Genomic DNA, 23,618 nt, shown 5'->3' with positions numbered 1-23,618 from the left:
AGATATGCGTGTGATGACTAAAACATCTGAATGTCACCTTTAGATACAGGCAGCCATGAAGGAGGAGACTGGATTGGTCCGATGTAGGACATGTTCCATAATTTACACTCAACAAAAACATAAACGCAACACTTCTGTTTTTGCTCCCATTTTTTATGAGATGAACTCAAAGATCTAAAACTTTTCCCACATAGCATTTCTCTCAAATATTGTTCACAAATCTGTCTAAATCTGTGATAGTTAGCACTTCTCCTTTGCTGAGATAATCCATCCCACCTCACAGGTGTGCCATATCAAGATGCTGATTAGACACCATGATTAGTGCACAGGTGTGTACAATTTTCTGTACTCTCTCTACCATTAGCAGTGACTAATTTAACTTTGCTTATGTAAAGGTAAGATAACATTAACTTTAATACTGTGCCAGCAAACATAAAGCTAAACATTTATAAAGACTACAGGACTTTAATTTCCTCTTTTACTGCATATTGTTTGGCATTTGACACTTTATGGTGCATTTTTCACTTTTGTACCTTTCTAATGGCAGTATATTTTACACTTCATTGTGCACTCTGTACTTTAGTAGATTTTCTTATTTTCATATTGTACCATATTGTATTCTGTTCTCTTATCCAGTATAGTCAGTTAATACAGAAGCAGCATTTGGTGGGAAAAAGACCAGTATCAAGATGATAATTACAAAATAAATGTTAGAATTATAAATGTGGGTGTGAAAATGTGTCTGATTTATGCTGTGCCTAGTGTCAGGCTTCAAAATGAATAAATTATTTTGTAAATTATCAGTTGTATTTTCTCATGTCATGCTTTGAAGATGGTTTCTTGCTTACACGGTGTGCAAAGAAATTGTATTATTTCAGATGGCTTGCATGGAAATGTAAAAACTGATTAACGTTGGTCCAAACATGAGCAGAACAGTGCTAACTAAATACTGTCCTTCTGGTAAAGTCCACTGGAGCAGTTTAAAGGCCTCGGGGAGGGCCGAGGAGTGTGTTTGATTCACTGAAATGCCATATGTCAGCGGTCTAGTGACCCATGTCATCTCAGGCTAAATTAATACACACAACTTCCACAAGTGTGCTCGTTTAGAATGGGGCCAGCTGCTGGAAAAGATGTGGGGCTTGTTTGGATGATTTTAATGCAGGTCAGTGGGCACAGTCATCAGAAAGTATGACACACTTTCAATGGTCCATCTGCATACGAGGCATTCAGGAGATACACAACTGTGACTCACAGACACTCATCCATCCTTTGTAGAAGGTGAATAAATGACTCTGTGAGGAAGCCGCTCTGGCACAGAATCAGAGCAAACCGTTACACCAATGCTGAGACCACAGTTTTGTCTGACTGCTGTGTTTGTCCAGAGAAACCTGGTGAATCAGTTTCCTGTTTCTGACGGTCAGACAGGCTGCCAGCACAAGCTGTGATCTCTGAGAGAAAACATCTAGCTGATACTTACCGCTGTAACCATCGGTAGAGCGAGTAAGGCCACCGTTGGAGTGCCCTCTCCTGTATGACTGATCGTTTGTTGTTAATAATGATGTTGTTTCTGTTGTTTGAGTGAATGTATGTCTTTGTCTACTGCAGAACAGGGACCTGCTGAAAATCAGTTAGTTAACTGAGTCAGGCTTGATTATGTTTTTAATTTTTCCCTGTTTAATAAAGAATAAAGAAAGAAAGAAAGGGTTGGAGCAGCAGAGTAGTACAAGAAGAGAAAGACAGATGAGCGTACAGTACAGTCTGCTACTTGGAGATGAGAAAAGACAGACTTTGTGTTAGAATCTTGAAAGGGGTTCTTAATGTCGACACTACTGCAAGTTATCCTCTCTGGTGGGATGGGCTGCTTTACTCTCATATATAAATCAATACTTGGACTTCTGTCCACCTACATTTGTTCCTAAACTGCAAAGAGAAGTGCTGATCTTTACATTTTCCATTCAGAGGATCATTTGTGGCTTTCTGTTCCATATGTCCGTACTGAACTGGATAAAATAGGCTTTTGTTTACGCTGCACCTTTCGCATGGAATATGTTGCAGAAAGACTGAAAACTAACTGAGTTAATCCTATTGAGAGCTTTTAAATCCAAACTGTGAGTTTTTGAGGCCGACTCAACAACATGCACTTGTTTTTCATAATTTGCTTGTTTTTTGCTAGAATTTTAACTGTGTAATTTTGTGTCTCTGTTTTGCTTTTGCTGTTGTCTATCTTGGCCAGGATTCCCTTGAAAAAGACGTTCTTAATCTCAGTGGTATTTCTCCTGGTTGAGTAAAGGTTAATAAATGAATAAACAATAATTATCTTCTGTGCTTGTCACTGATATATTCTCTTATTCCTTTAGGCACTCACAGTTCTATGCATAAGTATGGGCTTCCATGTGCTAACACTGCATCAAACTGACAATCTTTATTTAGATGCATTAATACACTCTTATTTTTGATTTCATTAACTCAAAAAACAAAAAATACCTGAAACTACTTCTGTTGCTGACATAGAGTATTTCTGCAAATTGCTCAACTGTTCAACCTATAGTTAAACATTTTACAAAGGCACACTAAGAACCAGTTTTTGGTTTCCACAGTCATGTAACTGCAAAGGTCCAGGTGATATAAGCTTTGACCTCCATGAGGACCCCAAAGTCGTAACTGTGTCAGGATTTTCATGAGGTTTCTGCAGGGCATAAGCGCAGTAGTGCCCTCTCCCAGGAGTAGACTAAGCAACTCTTTGGAACATTAGGGTGAAAAACAACTTACAACCAACAGTAAAACACTTTATCACTAAATATAAGACAACCCTTACCTATCTAAAGGTGTCCAGTTCACCTCTCTTTTAAAGTTAGGCTCTGCAACTACATCTTATAATGTAAAGAAAAAGTAAATTCATATAAGCACTTTTTCACTGGGAAGAACCCCGACTACAGACAACTACAACTGAATTTCCGTATCCCATTTCAGATATGAACAATCCATTTCAGACATGTCTCCTGATTAGCATATAAATTGTGGATAAGTGACGAAAGAGTCAACTCAGGAGGCTCACTGAGATTCACTGCACTATGAAGCACAATAACGGAGATTAGACTGAGTACAAACGCACAACAGGAAATATCAAAATAAAACAGGAAGTAAGTAACACATGCCCTAAGAGGTGGAGCTGCACATGACAAATGATGTTTTTTAAAACCGGGTGAAAGGAGACGGAAACGGATAAAGTAACAAAAAAAAAACCCAACCTATTTATTTACAATTAAAGCAAAAGTAAGGAGAACTTAAATGTCTCCCAACAGCGAGGATGATACACACTGTCATACGATGACAATATTTGATTTGAGGAGTAGTTCTTGAAACACAACCTAAATCACACAGCGATGCCAAGAAGTAAAATAACAGAAGGTGACATTTTGACTTGTAAGATATGAAATGTTTATATCATGACATAACGTTGTGGCTGGTGAGCAATGGAATGCAGACATCTTTAATCAGAGCTGCTACTATCAAAATTGCATGATGGATTTATTGCCTTTGAATTGTAACTGGTCTAAAAGCATTTGCTGACAAGAAATGCTATTCCTGCTGCTGACTAAATATTCAAAGTGCTCATATATCGTTTTCTTATTTGGACTTTTTCACGCTGTTTAGCAGCTGTAAAGTACCTAAACGGAGAATATTGCAACTGATTTTCAGCCTTTACATAAGAACCAAAGAGGAGCTTCTTAACTGAGAATATCAACACTGCTCGAGTTAAATCTCTTAAATCCCTCAGAAAAGAATGAGCTTCTTCTTCTTTTTCTATGCTTTTAAACAAACAATGTGTTTGAAAAAGAGAGAGAGAGAGAAGAGAGAGTGTAGTACATGAGCACATCTGTCTGTGTCATATGTGTATGATGGTTATCTGCTGTAGAACTGACCTTGTGCCTGAGGTGACATTACTGTGTGCTCCAGTGCTTCATATGGACTGAAAAACAACTTTGCTTGTACAACTACATCCACACGCACACACACACAGATTTTCCCTAAAGGACATGAATGGTGGTGACAGCGCTGCCTCTCAGAGTGGTTAGTAAAAATCTCTGTTAAACAGCTGGTGTGTGCTTTCGTTCGTAATAAGATGATATAGTTTCAGCTGCCGTTATCCAGCAACTAAACACACATGTAATGGAGGTCTTTGCCTCAGTGATGCATGCAATAAAATCCACCACTAAAAGGAAAATAGCACCGCAATTCCTCACAGTATTTTCACATTATGCAGGTAAATTAACTGTTTAAGTCTTGATCCAACACCAGGATGGGAAAACTAGTTGGAATATATAATATATATATATAATATAGCTATATTAGACGGACACTTTTTTAAAAATTTATGTAAAGAGTTTAATGAGAAGATTGACAACACCTTTTGCTTATACAAAACAACTATGAAGACACAGCAAGCTCTGTTTAGTTCTAGTAAAGATGAGAAGCAAGAGAAAATAAGCTCGACTCAGATTGTAGTGGTATTAAGAAGAGAAATGTAATAAAACCAATAATTCTGCCTCACAAGGACCTAAGCACCCCTCCTATATGCTTAAAATTGTTCTATTTTTACACTGCACTTAGACTTTTTAACATTCTTGCTATTATAAATATCAGCAATTTTGGTACTATATTACTTTGACCAGCACGATTTTTCACAATAACTGGATATTGTTTCGTACATCAACTTCCTGTCTTTCGTGAATGTAACATGTGAGCTGCTGGAAGCCTAGGAGAGGATGAATAAGGTGACATACAATAATATATATCTCTGGGCCACACTTTACCACGCCGAGTGCTCAAATTGCCGTTGCATGCAAATGAGATATAATTAATTTTGATTCATTTGTCCCTACATTTCGGTAAACGTGTGTGAAGTGCATGCATAGACAGCCAGCACAACAGACCAGCCTCTCTCCCTGCAGAGTAAAGTTATTGAACGTTCACAGTATTTTTCAGTGCTGCACTTCGTAGACGGTCGATTATCTTAGAGCCGGTTGTAAATACTGCACAAATCAAGCTGTTTGCCCGGCTCAGAGGAGGGCTCAATCTCTTCATCTACCGCTTTGCAAGGTTAGGAAAGCATATTTCCTAAAATGTTCATCTAGCCTTTGAGAGTGGTGTTAAATAAAGTGCTATGAAAGCTTTTAGCAATGCTTGACAGTCAGAGCTGCATCAAAAGAATCCAAATTAACATATTTCTGCTTGTTCAACATTAAATTAGCAGCTGTGAATAACTTGTTGGAAAACTTTGATTAGGACCACACAAGCAGGAAAATTAGCAAATAAGCTGTATTAAGGGTGTTTGTGTACATTTATATAATATTTGAGAGGAAAATATGTGTTGAAGTTTTGCTTTGATTTTACCGCACATATCTCCATTTTAGAATGCATTTATTCATGGGTTTATCCAGAAACACAATGTTCCCAAATTATCAAGCTGCTTTTTAAAGCAAAAATGTTTGCAAAGTATTTTTTAAGAGTGACATTACCTCTTCTGTAGAACCTTGTAATAACTTTGACACCTACTTTGAGCTCTATTCCTTTTCCTCAAGACGGTGCTGCAGCCCGAGCTTGCCATTGGCAGGGCAGCTCAGATGAAATTTCATTGTATATGAAAGTGTGCAATGGCAATAAAGGTCTGATTGATTGACTGATTGATTGATATTTTGGTTTCCATCAACTACTAAAATATAGAAATTTTTGAAAGTAATTGTTTCACGATGCACTTTTTCCCCCACTTGCTGTATGGCACTGGGCAGGTAGTTATTGGCAGAGTTATAAGAGTTTTTACTCTGGAATGGCCAGATGCTGCCGGAAGAAAGGATGATGAAGGACAACTTGGCATTCTGGTAAAATCAAATATACTAAAAGCTCATTTAAACCGAGGAAGAACTGTTGAGTTGGACATCAATTCAGTGCCACTTTTTCAGTCGACAAACACAGTCATCGTGTTTGTCGACATAAAAATATATATTGATTATTGCTAGAAAGAATTGTCAGCTATATTTCTTCATTAGACTTTAAAGTCTGAACCATCTGTGTTTAGTCCATAATAAACAGAATTTAATTTGCAAAATCTCCAAACGAAGCTTCAAGAGAGACTTTTTTCAGAGTCTAACTGTTGCCTTTAGCAACTTTCAAGAGACAGATCTTTAACAAAGCAAGAGAAAATTAGAAAATGAGTCTGAATAAACTGGAAGTAGGGATAAAAAAAAACAGCCAGTATAAAGCAGCTTTTCATTACTTCCTACATGCTACTGTGCGGTTTCACGTTCAGCAGTGATAATCGATTCTTCCAGGAAGTCTCCGTAAAGCGCTGTGTAGTAAAAAGGCAAGCCTGCAAAAAGAGCAGCCAGTCACAGGCTTGTGCTTGGATGTCTGTGTTTCTAATCAGTTATTAAAAATCCAGCATTTTCTTGTTTAACATTTGTATGAGACATTACACAATACATGCAGTTAGGAAAGTGATGTCACATTCGCCTCCGCTTTGTCTCCAGCCTGAAGCCGCAATAAAAATTACCATTTGTTTCCTCTCATTGCATCTTATTTTGCAGTCAGGCTTCACTAGACAACAATCACAGCCTTCTTCTCTCTGTTCTCTGACTACACATCAGACTCCCTAAATTTCTCTGCCTGACATAATTGTCTATTTGTTCACTTTGTTTATCTCTCATTGCACTCGACTCCTCATCCAATATATGTCTCCTCTGACTTTTTCTCTACTAACGACTACTTAAGGTTACGGTTAATAACAAATGTGTCACTACAAGCAAAGCGGACACCAGCAACAATAAATCTCTTTGTGTTTTTCTCTGTTTCTACATGTCACCCCGTGGCCCGATAGCAACAGTAGATCTACTGTGCAAGTGAAAAATAACAGTCGACACCAGGCTGACCTATTGTATCTCAGACCACCATCGTTTGTGTAACGTGTCATGGTGCAAGCATGTGGAGATAACAGTTGTTGTTTTGTTTTCTATATATGCATTCACAAACTAAACACCGATTTGAGAGCAAAACTACAGACACTCCACTCAAGAAAGTTTAATTGTATGTAAAATAAATGTGTGCTTAAAATGTGAATCCAAGGTTTTTGCTCTTAAATGTATCTGTTGTTTGGAAGCCCAATCTGTTTCATTGTTTGATAAAGAACTCCATTGTGAGTTTAACTGAAACAGTTTTAAATGGAACACAACAGTGAATCAGTTGTCAGGAGCTTTTGTATTTGTATTTCTAAACTAATGGTTCCTGAAACAGAAATCACATAGTTTCAATTTCAATTTTTTATTGAAATTCAAGTAGGCCAAGTCCAATAATCGCTTGAAATGGTACAAAAGTAAGCAGTGAACTGCCAGAGGTTAAAAAAAGGTAAGGTTACCCAAAACTGAAAAAGAATGTACATTTCAAAACTATACACACGTGGACAAAATTGTTGGTACCCCTCAGTTAAAGAAGGAAAAACCCACAATTTTCACTGAAATCACTTGAAACTCACAAAAGTAACAATAAATAAAAATTTATTGAAAATTAAATAATCAAAATCAGCCATCACTTTTGAATTGTTGATTAACATAATTATTTAAAAAAACAAACTAATGAAATAGGGCTGGACAAAAATGATGGTACCCATAACTTAATATTTTGTTGCACAACCTTTTGAGGCAATCACTGCAATTAAAAGATTTCTGTATTTGTCAATGAGCATTCTGCAGCTGTCAACAGGTATTTTGGCCCACTCCTCATGAGCAAACAGCTCCAGTTGTCTCAGGTTTGATGGGTGTCTTCTCCAAATGACATGTTTCAGCTCCTTCCACATATGTTCAATGGGATTCAGATCTGGGCTCATAGAAGGCCACTTTAGAATAGTCCAACGCTTTTCTCTCAGCCATTCTTGGGTGTTTTTGGCTGTGTGGTTTGGATCGTTGTCCTGTTGGAAGACCCATGACCTGCGACTGAGACCAAGCTTTCTGACACGAGGCAGCACATTTCTCTCCAGAATGCCTTGATAGTCTTCAGATTTCATCGTACCTTGCACACTTTCAAGACACCCTGTGCCAGATGCAGCAAAGCAGCCCCAAAACATTACTGAGCCTCCTCCATGTTTCACCGTAGGGACAGTGTTCTTTTCTTCGTATGCTTGGTTTTTGAGTCTATGAACATAGAGTTGATGTGCCTTACCAAAAAGCTCCAGTTTGGTCTCATCTGTCCAAAGGACATTCTCCCAGAAGCTTTGTGGCTTGTCAACATGCATTTTTGCAAATTCCAGTCTCGCTTTTTATGAGTTTTTTTCAGCAGTGGTGTCCTCCTTGGTCATCTCCCATGAAGTCCACTTTGGCTCAAACAACGACGAATGGTGCGATCTGACACTGATGTACCTTGGCCTTGGAGTTCACCTTTAATTTCTTTGGAGGTTGCTCTGGGCTCTTTGGATACAATTCCAACGATCCGTCTCTTCAATTTGTCATCAATTTTCCTCTTGCGGCCACGTCCAGGGAGGTTGGCTACTGTCCCGTGGGTCTTGAACTTCTGAATAATATGAGCCACTGTTGTCACAGGAACTTCAAGCTGTTTAGAGATGGTCTTATAGCCTTTACCTTTAAGATGTTTGTCTATAATTTTTTTTCGGATGTCCTGGGACAATTCTCTCCTTCGTTTTCTGTTGTCCATGTTCAGTGTGGTACACACCTTTTCACCAAACAGCAGGGTGACTACTTGTCTCCCTTTAAATAGGCAGACTGACTGATTATGAGTTTGGAAACACCTGTGATGTCAATTAAATGACACACCTGAGTTAATCATGTCACTCTGGTCAAATAGTTTTCAATCTTTTATAGAGGTACCATCGTTTTTGTCCAGGCCTGTTTCATTAGTTTGTTTTTTTAAATAATTATGTTAATCAACAATTCAAAAGTGATGGCTGATTTTGATTATTTAATTTTCAATAAATTTTTATTTATTGTTACTTTTGTGAGTTTCAAGTGATTTCAGTGAGAATTGTGGGTTTTTCCTTCTTTAACTGAGGGGTACCAACAATTTTGTCCACGTGTGTACATAAAGGCCTTTTACATGGAACAAGAAATGGGTTAACAACTTAACATTGTTCTGCAGCAATAGAGGTTGATGAAGCCTTGAAGGTTGGTGTTACCAAATCCTACAGGTGTCCCAACCTTTCTTGATTACTTACAACCCTCTCTGTCTGCATTAAGGTAGTGTTGGAACACACCATGGCACCATACCCTCCAGAGCATTATTAGAACAATGTCATACTGCAGAAAGTAGTGTGCTTCTATAAAAATGGAGAAGAAAAGGCAATTAACAATAGAAGATAGACAGACCATCATAAGACGGAAAAATGTAGGTTTTACAAGAAATTGTGAAGAAAGTCAATGTGTCAGTGAGTATATTTTTCTTCACCATCAAAAGACACTCAAACTCTGACAGGAAGAGGTCTGGAAGACCAAAATCCAGAACTGTATCAGAAGACAAGTTTCTGAGAGTCAACAGCTTTAAACATAGCTTAACAGTGGTCATAGTAAGACGTCTCAACTGTGAAGAGAAGACTTGCAGGTTTGACAGGTCGAGTTACAAAAATTGGAGTGTTCTAAAACTTTTGACCGGTAGTGTATATAGTGCCAGTTCACAACATATGTCATTTCATAGCACTTAACATAGGAATGTATAGACCTCACACATTTTTAACAGAGCAACCAACAATCAAAAGATTTGTTTGGATTTTGAACAAGCAGTTGATGATGGTGGGAAGGAACCAAAAACAAACACACAAACAAAAATAAACACAAACACCCATTTGCATGGGGAATATGTAGGTAATAATCATGCGTCTTACATGAGTCCAGGTCCTAGTTGGTAGAATGATCGTTGTAGTCCATACATGCTTCTTCTTAACCACATCTTTTCCACTCTGGGGAATTCAAAGACATTCTCTGACCAGATGGGCTATGCAAACCCTCCAGCATGTTCTGGGTCTGACGTAGTAGCTGGATGCACCTGGATGACATTAACATCCAGGAAGCATCCTAATCAGTGACCCAGACCACCTTAACTGGGCTCTTTTGGCAAAAACGAGCAACAGTTCCTACTAGACGTAAAATTTCTGCTGAAACTATGGACATAGCTCTCCTTTCAGTTAGACGTGGCATATGGTCAGGGTCATGGTCATAAACCATCAAAGCATGTCCAGATTGGAATTCTGCAGAGTTGGAGGGAAAGTTGTGTCTGTTGAGGAGAAGAATGTGGAGAACAGTGCTATAAATAAGCAGTGCTGGAGGTGCCTTTCTAGAAAACGTAGCAGTAGAAGTGAGAAGACAGAAGTGGGTCACAGTAGATGGACACGCTGGTGAAACTAACACACTACTACTAACTCATCATCAAGAGTGACATGTAGGTGGAACTGTTCCATTTAAGTTGCTATGGAGTCACCCTGCACTGATCCACTGTTGAATGAATGTCCATATAGTGCAAATATTTGTGTGTACTCCAATGTTTGTATGAGATACGCATTTAAAAGGCAAAAAAACAGCAGAGAAGTGAGTGAGACCACCTGCAATCTCATGTTTTCTGGGATTTGAAGCCACTTTAAAGATGTTGATGATCTGGCAGAGCAGCTGGATGAGTCAAGGGTAAAACAAAATCTGACCAACATACTCAGGCATTCACATACTGCCACTATGTTTTGGGTCATTGTTCATCTGTTGTGTGATGTGCTAATCTATCAACTTTGCTGAATTTGGCAGGATCTCTATTGTTGTTTTTGCGGCCTGTTTCACTTGCATTGGCAGCTATTTGACTCCTTGTTGAAATTCACAGCTTACAAATGCAGATGCCCCTCCAGACTTGTTTTTAATTGTTTACCTGATTACGACCTAACAAACGAAAAGTTCACACCTGTCCAAGAAATGGCTTCTGGGCAAAATGTCCGGATCCTTTTGGTCCCTCGAAGAATAGCTACATATTGAAGAACTGCAATTACTACACTTTCTTCCAGTTTCATTGTGGATGACCTTAAATTAAAGCTGTGAGTCTGCACTTTAGGCCCATATAATTACATACATACACTGTGACTGAATATGTGCTGGTAAACAGGTAAAATAACAAAACTCACATCAAATATATATGGACCTGACTGTATGTGTCAGTAGAAACTGATTTTTTTTTTGTTTTTATTTTCATTTCAAACCGAATATCTGCCTCTTAAATGATAAATTTTGGTTAGAAAATTTGAAATTGACTTGATTAGACTGGAACTGAATTTTAGCAAATGTAGAACTGAATGTCCATCCATCCATCCTCTATACACCGCTTCATCCTCACTAGGGTCGCGGGGGGTGCTGGAGCCTATCCCAGCTGATTTGGGCGAAGGCAGGGGACACCCTGGACAGGTCACCAGTCTGTCGCAGGGCTACATACATAGACGAACAATCACACTCACATTCACACCTACGGGCAATTTAGAGTAGTCAATTAACCTCACCTTTTTTTTGGAATGTGGGAGGAAGCCGGAGTGCCCGGAGAAAACCCACGCATGCTCAGGGAGAACATTCAAACTCCATGCAGAAAGATCCCAGGCCCACCCCGGGATTTGAACCGGGGATCTTCTTGCTGCAAGGCGAAAAGTGCTAGAACTGAATGTGATATTATGAAATTGAATTCAGTTGCGCTGAAGTTGTGTTTGATCCAGACTGAAAAGTGAATCTCTATACACTTTAATAATGCCATTTGTATTCAGTTCTTTCATTTTAAGTTCAGTTTAGCCAAAACATGAGGAGATGGCCATCACACTCAGACAAACTAACCTTAATGGATGTTTGTGGTGCCATGAAAGCATGAAATTACTTATGGCTCCATCGCAGTCACTGATTAAACCTCAAAAATCCAATTATATTTTGGAAATGAGTACTTCCTTAGAAATGGCATATGTGTCGTTTCATTGTTTCTCTTGAATATACAGATCCATCAAACCACCTCTTCCTCTTCACACACCTCTTTCCATTCACGGCAGCTAAAGCAGACCAGCTCCCCTACTACGACTACTTATTTTATTCATAATGCATCTTCCAACATACAAACAACACCATATAGACATGTCGAAGAGATAAAAAAATAAATAATTTTTTTCATTGGAGTGTGTCTGTAACATTTAAAAACGCTTTCGTTTTGTACCACAGACGAGAAAGTGGTGGAAGGTTATTGAGTAACATTTTATTTTGATTCCAGTGCAATCCCTCAGACACACAGTGCACTTGAAAGCAGCAGAAAATGAAATACAAAGATCCAGTTAAACTCATGAGTCATGCTCAGGGTCAGGCTACAAGGCCTCAGCATTGGTCATCGTGTGTGCTGCATGAGCTTGACAGTGTGTGGATTGAGGTATTAGTTGCGGTAAAACATGAAGTATAGAGTTGTTACTGCAAAGCAGTAGTCGGTGTATGTATGCTGTGGAAAAGTATCCAGTCTCCATCCTTAGCTGAACAGACAGGGATGTGCATGTCGTCGATGCAGCCTGTTACATCTGGAATCCCTGAACCCTTATGATATGCAAAAAAACAAAACAGTATGCACATGATAATAAGGCATAAAAAGTGGATTTCCACAGGAGGGGGGCTTTACGTGAGGCCAGAAGGGCACACAGTAAAATTAGACTGAGGGACTTCCTGCTGACAGACAGAAATATTAAGTTCAGTCATAGCTTTCTGAGATGCAGTCTACAAGCCTACATGCGTTATTCCACAATGTTCTTTGCTTTTCTTCCGGCAAACAACAAATTCTATGACTGTTTGTGGGTTTACAGTTGTAGTTCTTAGTGTTTAGATCATTTGTCAACTACTATTGATGACTATTCTGCCAACTAACTGCTCATTTGATACGTATTGCAGCCCTGCTTTGGTGGCATGCATGTACAGTTTAAGTCTCAATGGATGAAGCGGTTTTTGGCACAATAACAGGACATGTTTACGTTTGCCCTTGTGAACTTAAAAATCGAGTTAAAACATTTCCAAGAAGGCATAAATCTTTGGCTTGTATGACTTATCTGTTTTTTTAGTGCACCATCTTCTTTGACTCAGTGGAAAACAAGGTAGGATTTATACTTTATTTTTCAGTTTCATAACAAAAAATACTGACTGGTTAGATTTTTTTCTTTATTCTTCTGCTACAATTTAATATCCTCTCAGCCCAACTTTGATATGACTTTCAACATTGTATGAATAAAAGTTCATCGCTTGGTGCCCAGATAGCTCAGCTGGATGAGCAGGCGACCCATAAACACAGGGGCTATAGTCCCCAACGCAGCGGTCATGGGTTCGGATACAGCCTATGGTCATTTACTGCATGTCACTCCCCTACTCTTCTACTCATGTGTCCTCTCTTCTCACCACTGTCCTAAGTTCAGCACTTTTGAGAGGAAAAAAACAAAAATCAGATAATTATACTACTTGCGACACCCTGATGAAAATAAATAGGTTTTGCTAAAATGCTGTTCATTCTCCTGTCTGTCACTTCAGTAAATTCAACTGAATTTAGTTATTCCACAATGCTACATGTAAATAAATCAGTTTTTAGCTTTGGTACTTGTGATCAAGTGGCTAGATTTTTGATTTTGTTACCACTGAATGGTAACACCAGTCTACTTAGCTTGCTGGTGACATCTCAGCTTCTTAAATTATAAAATAGCCATGCATCCTTTTTTTTTTTTTTTGGGGGGGGGGGGGGGGGGGATTAAAATGGTTTGCATCAAAAGTTTTGGGGTCACCTAGAAATGTCCTTATATTTGGAAGAAAAGCTGTTTGTTTTCATGGTGGTTAGCACTTTTGCCTTGCAGCAAGAAGATCCCGGTTTCATGTCCCAGCTTTCCTGGGATCTTTCTGCATGGAGTTTGCATGTTCTCCCTGTGCATGTGTGGGGTTTCTTCCTCCCACAGTCCAAAAATATGCTGAGGTTAATTGATTACTCTAAATTGCCTGTAGGTGAGCCCCTATGCAACCCTAATGAGGGTTAATCAGTGTATAGATAATGGATGGACGGATGTAAAAAAAAACAACAACAATCTAGACATTGTTAATGTGGTAAATGACTATTCTAGCTGGAAACGGCAGATTTTTAATGGAATCTCTCCATAGGGGTACAGAGGAACATTTCCAGCAACCATCACTCCTGTGTTCTAATGCTACATTGTGTTAGCTAATGGTGTTGAAAGGCTCATTGGTGATTAGAAAACCCTTTTGCAATTATGTGAGCGCATGAATAAAAGTGGGAGTTTTCATGGAAAACATAAAATTGTCTGGGTGACCCCAAACTTTTGAATGGCAGTGTATCCGGGGTGAAATTTCTGAGGTATGTCACTAACAAGTCGAGGATGACTTCAGACGAATTTCACACACAATCTTCCTTCATGTCTGCATGGTTAGTTAAAAGGTTTAGCGCAGTGAAGTCCCAAATAACTGGCCTGTTTAGCTACTGACATGGGGATTATATCTTTGTTATCCAGTCCCATTAGTGACCATCAGGTCTGACACAGTTCAGAATGACTTTTAATTTAATCACCCAAGCAGTCAAATCAAGCCACAAAAAGACTGACACATGACTGAACGGTGCAGTTAAAATCTTTTTTCCAGCTTATGTGCGTCACTGTTTCAGACCTTTACATCTGTCAGACTGCTTTAAATCATATGTGTGTGTGATTATTGTGGTGTGTCGGGACTTTTCCCCCCGGTTTTGGCGCAGCTCTGTGACTCACACTTTACCTCACACACAACACGATACATTTCCCAAGGTGGCGCCCGCCTGTGTGCAAGTCAGCATCTAATGAGCATCTAAAAGCACTACAGCAGCAACATGTGAGAGAAAGGCCTGCAATTACGCCCAAACACACCGCTTAGCTCCATAGAGTAAACACACCGACCATCCTCCAGCACAGAGAAACAAGCACATCCTGGACTACTGGGCGGCGAGCCAATCATCAAACACACAGTGTCTCTCATAGCAATTGTTCTTGTCCGGCGTTTCCCGAAAAGCAACACGATTCTTTTAAAAACACTGGCTCCCTCAGACAAGGTGGATCATTTTCAATTAGCGGGACTGCTTGGCCGTGAATGTGCCACCCACCCACCTGTGTGGAGCTTTTGAAGCGTGTCGGGCAGAGAAAGTGTGCCCAGCAACACATCAGGTCCTTTTTCTGGTAGTTTAATACGACCTTGGCAGCAGCTACACGGGATGAAGGATGTGGCTGTTCCTCATGCACATCAAGACAGAAAATTGAGCAGTTTGTGGTGCTACGGCTGAAATGTGATCATTTCATAGTTTGACTTAAATGTCCTCACTGACACCTATTAAAACTGCTATTTCTGATCCCCTTACATTATGAAAGCATGCATTTTATGATGTCAGGCTTTCGTTTGGAATTTGGACTTTAAAAGTGACATTTTTACTATTTTCAACAAAATTGTATAATTTTTTGAGCAAATAAAGTTTCTTTTTTAACCACTTCTCCTGGTTTATAGAGCCCTGTAGGCCAATAGGATCAATGGATGGAACTGGTATTATAGAACACTTTTGTGGAACATTTTTGGTCCCAAGTGGGAGTTCTTTTACAACCTTAAACTAAAAAAAATAATGATGATTATTATGATTATTATTATTGTTGTTGTTATTATCAGCAGTAGTAGTAGTAGTATTGTAATGATTATGATAAAACTGATAATAGCAATAATAATTGTTATTATTTATTTATTATTTTTTTTCACTTAGCACTTACTGTATGAAAAATGCATAATTTTTTTCTTTTTTTCCTAAAAACACTCAATTATTACTATTATCACCCACCCTATTATTATTATTATTATTATTATGATGACTGTTTTTATTGTTTTACTATTATTATTATTATTATTATGTCTAAAAGAAATAAGTCATTTGAAGTAAAACAAAAAATAAAATTTAAATAAAACTAAAAGTGACATGGATGTTTTTGTCTTTAAGGACTTCAGTATAACCTTTTTAAACTGACACCTAGGTGTTAAGTCGGATCCTGTACATAAACTTAAATCCTTGAACATTATTAATACCATAAAAAGACAATAAGTACAGTAATTAAGTAATTATTTCCCTCTGAGTACGCATTAGAGAACTATTTAACAGGTGTGTTAAGTAGCATTCATAACTTTCTTTATTAAGCTCCTGAGTGTATTGCATACACAGTGTATTAATGATGCATTAAAACCTCAAAATTCCCCCAGAATGACACACGACTTCAGCAGATTTTATGACGAATGCATTAACACAACCAAAATGATCCAAAAATCCAAAATTAAAAGGATTTTTGACCACTAATAGTGCTACAGAGCAATATTTGTATATTTTGGAGCCTGAAACCGTGTGGAAAGGTATCCATTGTGATTTCTATTTATAGTTTCACATTATTCTGCTAATTTAAAAATTGGATACAAAAGATAACATTTGTATGTTTATTTGAAAACTCATATAGGGTAACTGAACAAGCTGTGCTGAATTAATGCTCTCTGTATTGCGTGTTTATTCCAGTTCATTTAGCTGACCAACGGAAACGTGTTAACCAATGAAAACAGACCAATACTGAGATGATATGGCTTGTGTGCACATCTAATATTAGCGATCTTTTTGTTGTTCAGAAAGAAGGTTTCACAACTAGAATACAGCTTTTGTTGTAAATGAAATCTGAAGTTATTTACATGATGGATAAAGTTTCAAATCTGTTCTTGCTTACTGAAGCATTTAACCTTCCAATGTTCCATCACAATAGCCGTGAGAGCGACCCGGAGCTGTGTGAAACGCAAACTACCTTCCATTTGGTGTGTTTGAACAAATGTTTGCATGTGTTTGTTCATCGCCGAGTGGTGCTCAGTGCTGGTGCCAGGGTTGTTGCTGAATATGGCAGGGTCTATCTTCACATTATCATGGCTGAGTGGGCTCGGGGCTGTGCGATGAATCAGGGACTCAATAATAAGCTGCTTATGTAAACATTACAATTGTGCCTCAGCTGCAGCATGCTGGGGCCAAAGGATTGCTATTATGAACTCCAGATTACAGTGAAAACCTTTAGTTCAAAATTGTTTGTTCAAAAATGGAACTATTATTATTATGTCCAGCACACATGCAAGCAGTCTGCAGGTGTCATAGTGTTGTTTCGAACTGAAAATTAGCATAAAGATGTAAAATGGACAAGAACTGAAGAAAAAAGCAGGAATCAAAGATGGTCCCTGGGTTGTTACAATAAGTTTGTATTGATCCTGCAGTCTGCATCTCTTTTTAACTCTAAACACGATGTAATGGTAAACTAGAGTTCCTTTTTGTCAAATTTAATTAAATTTACCTCAGAATTTGACTTTAATACTTGCAGCCAATTCGATCTTATTTACTGAAGCTAAACTTGTGATGTTTTGAATTTTAGCGTTGCACATTTTGAATGCGAGAACCCGGTAAAAGGGTCTTTGTTTATGACTATATGCATGACAAATGTGACAAGATTGATGCTATAGTCGCACTTCCCAGGCTAAAAGGAAGCATTCTCAGCAGCTAATGATGTGTGCAAGACATAGAAACAAAGGAGCAGCATATGCACTCGTAGAGGTGGTTACGCCTAATTGCATATCATTACAGGGTTGGTAATTCCAAACAACAGGTGTCATTTTTACTGTAGAAACAGATTTGAAAATGAGGACAAGACTGTAGGGGACTAGTCTGACACAGTGAGACTATCCTGCGGCACAGAATGGATCTGACTGCACCTCATTATCATTCTGACTTGTTCACGGTCACATTGTGCAAAGCTAAGCCCAGGTTTTTGGTGGAACACTTGCACGATGCTAACTGGTCTGCACTTGTATAGCTTCTTTTAAACCTGAGCTGGGTTCTACAAAGCACTTTACAGTGTGTTTATGATTAGCGGACATCTTTTTGTGCCACTTGAGCGATGGCCGAGGCTGATCACTGTTATTAAAAAGGCTAATTTACAGGAAAAGTAACAAATTCATTTACAAAAAAGACTTTCATACGTGCATGTAATTTGCAGCTTGGAGGTTGTTCCTTCTCATAGTGAAGCCAGTTTTGAAAGTGGTAACAGACTAGGACGTGACAAACTAGAGAGTCTGAGAAGCTAACGTGATCCTCAACAAAACTTTGACCTGACTAATGTAGTTTTACAACCTGTCTCGAACCCAACAGATCCTGAAATTAGGTTTGGGGTTAAATTTGGAGCAGTATTTTAGCTTTCCATAAAACTTCAGGTTTCGAGCCTGAATAAAAAGTGGAAGGAGAAACAGTAGAGCTATTGTGTTGCATTAGACTGGGAAGTAGGTGATAAGTAATGGATAAAACAAAGCAAAAACTTGTAAAAGTTTTTTGAGAGTTTTTTTCTCCTGCCACATTTCTACTCACTGTGGGCTAATTTTTCCCTACAACATAAAGTCCTGCATCTCTATGGAAACAGAACAACCACAACTAGAATTAAACAGAGAACTAAAAAATGTCTTCTGTGCAACATGACAGTTTTAATGATACAAATGATATCAAATCATTTGTAGTGTCCACACATATTACCAGTATATAGGACGGATAAAATGGTGATTATACAAACTATAGATACTTACATTTTGAATTAGTTTGTATAGAAGCAGCCTACATTTCCAAACACTGAATTTTTGAGTCAGTCATTGCTTCTCCATTGTGCCAAGGAGTGCAGAATGTCTTGTGTTTTTTACAGAATGCCATGAAGCCCGAATGGTTTGTATTAGACCTACAGCGATGGCGTCTTTTCGTGATCACAACTTTTGTCAAGCTCAGTCGTGTATGTTTTGGAAAATTTGCTATGTTGATCCAGTAACTGGAAAGGCAGAATATGATGAATTTCATGTTAGACACACCAAACTATTGGTGATTAGCCGTTGTTGTCTTAGTTCTGTTTATTCAAGGGGAGAACTCTGGAGAAAGAAATACAAAACAGATACACTAATCTGGTAACCACACGAAAAGAACAACCAATAACCGCATATTTTCGAATGCGGGAAGAACCTCATTCTATAGTGCTTTATGCCATATGCTTGAAGGGAAAACAAGTGATTCCAGAGAAAAACACTGAACAGTCCAACAAATTAGCTCCTTTTTCAGTCACTGCATCACCACAGTAGGTGTCAAGCTAGCTACCCAGCTAACATTAACGTCATAAGCTCGATATAACTGACACTTTACCACTTTACTTCTCCATAGTGACAACATTGAAGCTCAACAGATGTGCCTACTTATGGTTGCTATGCCCTGACAGGACAATTGCTGTTCAGAATAACAGTTACGAAAAGCTCGATTTAAACATTCGCCTATAAAATGCTGCAGCTGCAATAATAAAATGATTACCAAAATGTATGCATGCTGGATCGTTTCAAAAATTGGGTTCCTCACAAGACTCAGAATGCATTTTTATTTACAACTTAACACATTTCAATCAGACCTCCTGGCAGCACTTTCAAGTGCAACTTCTCGTTAGCATGTCAGTTATTTCTGTGATAGCACTTCAGCGAGACAGCAGACTGAACTCTGCATGATTCAACGACGTATGACAGTGATATGGAAAAGGGAAGCAGGTTTGTGCAGAGAGAGACACACACACACACACACACACACACACACACACACACACACACACACACACACACACACACACACACACACACACACACACACACACACACACACACACACACACACACACACACACCAGACACCCAATTACACCACGGGCCCCTATAGGTAAACAGCACTGTGTGTACAGCAGCTACAGATGGATTAATGTGAATTAGAGTGTGGCTCTTCCGACATCACTAGTGCCCTAGTGTCAGGTTACAAGTAATGCGTCGTCAGGGAGGTGGATGAGTAGGTGGGTCAGTGGGTGCAGGGAGGAGAGGGCTTTAAAGTCTTCCATCTTATACGCAGAAGCAACAGTTCCTGAAACCTTGTGAGAAAAAAAAAATGCTGCCTCACCTGTCGTCTTATCAGTGCCGGCTCTGTTTACTGCACATTATGCAATGACTTCTCTTATTATGGATAAACAGCGTCCAAGTATGACCTTGTGATTTCCATCAGGCACAGAACCAGCAGCAGTTCCAGACAGAAACGCACATTAATTTTGAATGCGAGCACTCTTAATTTCACGGCACACTTCACATGAGTTTGGTGTTTTGCACTGTGATGTAACCTCTGAATTTCATTACATAAACGACACTAGAAAGGACCAACAGTGAGACGAAGCTGCAAAAACCAAACAAGGGGGAAAGTACCAATTGATGTGGCCAATTAGCAGAGTGGAGCGCTGAGAGGCCCAGTGAGCTAATGAGGAAACCTAATGAGGAAAAAATGTCCTCAAAGCACAGCATGTACCTCAGTGTGTTCCTTCCCCCTGACCTCCTGACCCTTTGCCTTAAGGTTGGTGTGTCTTAATGGAAACTGTGAGCTGATGTGACAGCTAGGAGAGCTACTCACTTACAGAAGAACAGAGGTCATCCACACGCACAGTCCAGATGGGTGGATGGATGGATGGATGGAGGGTGGGAGGCCAGGTGGGGGAGTCAGGGTGAGCTGCCTCTCTGCTCAGGCTTCCCTTCGTCCTCGCAGGTACCACTCAACGCAGCAGCAGAGATAAATCCACAAGATGCACTGCAGCTCTATCAGAGGCAGCAGGGAGATGGGGGGTGGAGGGGGTGACCGGTCCACGAGTCCGTCTGACACTCACCCTTCCACCCTCCCTCTGTCCTGCACTGAGCGGCGCCTTCCCTGCTTCCAGATAACAGGAAAGACTAAATAAAGACACAGAGAGCTGGTGGAGACAGCTCCGGAGAGGAGAAACTGCTGCTGAGGAGGGCTTTATAATCAACCAGCGGCTCCTCCCCGACCAGTCTCTGACATCGGCCCTCCCTCGTTGGTATGGCGACGGCCAATCACCAACAGGCAAAACACAACCCTCCTCCTCTCCATCCTCCTCCCCCTCCTGAACCAGCCTCTGGTGTAGACAGGTTTGTCACACACACTGGCAACATCCGTGAAAGCGTGCGTGCACGTTTGTATGTGTGAGAAAAAATGGACGCACAAGTGTGTGTGTGTGTGTGTGTGTGTGTGTGTGTGTGTGTGTGTGTGTGTGTGTGTGTGTGTGTGTGTGTGTGTGTGTGTGAGTGCATTTAAAATGTAGATGTGCCTGGATGTCTCCGTGTGCATACTGCATGTCATTATGTGTATATACGTTATATGTGTATATATACATGTTCATTGTGTTCTAATGGTTATGTAAAACCTGCAAATGCATGTAATTGTGGGTGGATGCACGTAAATATCTGTGTGTAGTTGTATTATTCATGTAGTGGGGGCAGGTGGCACTAATTTCTCTTGATTTATATTGCTCATGTCCATAGCAATTAACGCTCCATGATTTTATTAAAATCAAAGAAATGGGGGTAAAAATGAAAAAATTTAAAAGCTAAGTCTGGGGGATATCTTGATTGTGTCATTTTGTGTTTCATTAATCTTTCTGTGTCTTTTTAATGTTGTTTTATGTCTTGTTGTTGGATCATTTTGTAACTTGTTTACAATAATTTTGTCATTTTGTGACTTGTGTATGTCGTTTTGTGTCTCATTTGGATCCTTACGTTTATGTCATTTTGTGTTTTGTTGTTGTCATTTTATGACTTATTTATGCTGTTCTGTGTCTCAGTTTTGTTGTTTGGTGTCTTGTTTGTGTTGCTTTATGTCTTGTTTGTGTTGTTTTATGTCTCAGTTTGATCATTTGGTGTCTTGTTTGGATCATTTTGTATTTCGGTTATGTAATTTTTTTTTGTTTTGTTGTTGTCATTTTATGGCTTGTTTATGTTGTTTTGCGTCCCGTCTGGATCATTTTGTTTCTCGTTCATGTTGCTTTGTTGTTTTTTAAAAAAAATCATTTTCTGACTTGTGTATGCTGTTTCACGTCTCGGTTTGGTCACTTTGCATCTCACTTGGATCATTTTGTGTCTTGTTTATGTTGTTCTGTGTCTCATGGTGGTTGTTTGGTGTTTTGTTGTTGTCATTTTACGACTTGTTTACGTTGTTCTGTGTCTCTGTTTTGTCGTTTGGTGTCTTGTGTTGTTTTATGTCTTGTTTATGTTGTTTTATGTCTCAGTTTCATCATTTGGTGTTTTGTTTGGATCATTTGGTGTCTTGTTTATGACATTTTGTTTCGTTTTTGTCATTTTGTGACTTGTGTCATTTCCTGTCTCAGTTTGGTCATTTTGTATCTTGTTTTTGTTGTTTTATGTCTCAGTTTGGTCATTTTGTGCCTTGTTTATGTCATTGTGGGTTCTTTATAGTAATTATTTGATTTTTTCGTATCATTCTGTGTCTCAGTTTGGTCAGTTCGCTTCATTAAATCCTGCATCAATGCCCTCTGTTGTCTTTCCCCAGATACCCTTATATTCAAAACTGTGCTCATATTCCCTATTTGTTACAGTTGAATAAATTCTTCTCGTCTATTGAAAGCGAGAAGAATAAAAGGAGGAACTAAACGAAGGATGAAGAATACAGATGCATTTTTCCATCAACAGTATGACAATGAAAAGACAAACAAAGCGCGGGCTGATAGCATTAAACACACAGTGAGACGCTGGAACAGACATGCAGCTATTATATGACCTGCTGAACATTGTGTAGCTTGTTTGAGTGTTGCTCAAGTAGACTGAGTGTTTTAAGACATCTAATTTTTAGTGTCAGTATTCTGTTTCTCTCTTTGAATCTCTCACTCACGGTGCAGCAGTCGATCCTAACATCTGCCAGACTAGATATCATAATGGCCACCTCTGCTGACATCCTGTCAGGGGCACACAGAGTGAAGACAGGACTTTTAGGACTAAAGTGCAAGTAAAATTTACAATCTTTCTTTGATTTGAAAGAGTGGCAGTTAGATTTTCACTTTCCTTTGATGCTGTGGTGTGACAGCTAAGACTCAGGTGTGAGGGCCTTTGCTGAAAAGTAGGAACTGACAGGTCTTGTTTTACCATGAACTGAGAAGTAGGAGAAACATGTTTCATAAAGTAATCTATAAAGTAGGGGGTTACACAATTCTCAGGAAATAGCTCATCATTAAACAGTTTTTTTTTTGTTGTTCTGTCATTAAATAGCATAATTAGACAAAGTATGTTAACATTTTCTAATTAGACAACGATTGCTAATTATCTTCCCTCAGGACATTTGTTTTGCTGTTTTTGCTCTTTAGATGATAATTCATCTCTGATCTTCTAGAGAAGAGCTGTAAGGCATTTGGATCTGAATCAATTAATTAAATATTTACTAACATTTACAACTGCAGACAGGACGACATACAAGTACAGAGCTACACTAAAAACACAGGCCCCATATTAGACACTTGTGATGATAGAAATAGTATTTAGTATACTTCTGATTTCCGTTCAACATAACTGCATGAACATGGTAAAATAACTTGAAAACACCAGAACCTTCTAAGTTTTGGACCTTTGGGCTGTATTTATCTGCATCGTGGCTCCACATAGACAACAATAGCCTGAAAA

At 38.9% G+C, this 23,618-nt stretch overlaps 1 protein-coding gene across 2 annotated transcripts in view; it reads right to left on the bottom strand.

The window, feature by feature from the left end:
* Positions 1-20,914, bottom strand: part of cdk18 (cyclin dependent kinase 18) — a 58,806-nt gene extending 37,892 nt beyond the window's left edge. Inside the window, exon 1 of one of the 2 annotated variants that reach the window (XM_051948505.1) lies at positions 20,551-20,914. The gene's annotated coding sequence lies outside the window, so the exon portion shown is untranslated. The remainder of the gene's footprint in view (positions 1-20,550) is intronic. The other variant, XM_022211816.2, reaches the window with a different exon arrangement.
* Positions 20,915-23,618: the final 2,704 nt, after the last annotated feature.

This window comes from Acanthochromis polyacanthus, chromosome 5 (genome assembly GCF_021347895.1).
Source record: "Acanthochromis polyacanthus isolate Apoly-LR-REF ecotype Palm Island chromosome 5, KAUST_Apoly_ChrSc, whole genome shotgun sequence".
Lineage (NCBI taxonomy): Eukaryota > Metazoa > Chordata > Actinopteri > Pomacentridae > Acanthochromis > Acanthochromis polyacanthus.
This window is presented reverse-complemented; position numbering and strand designations above follow the sequence as displayed.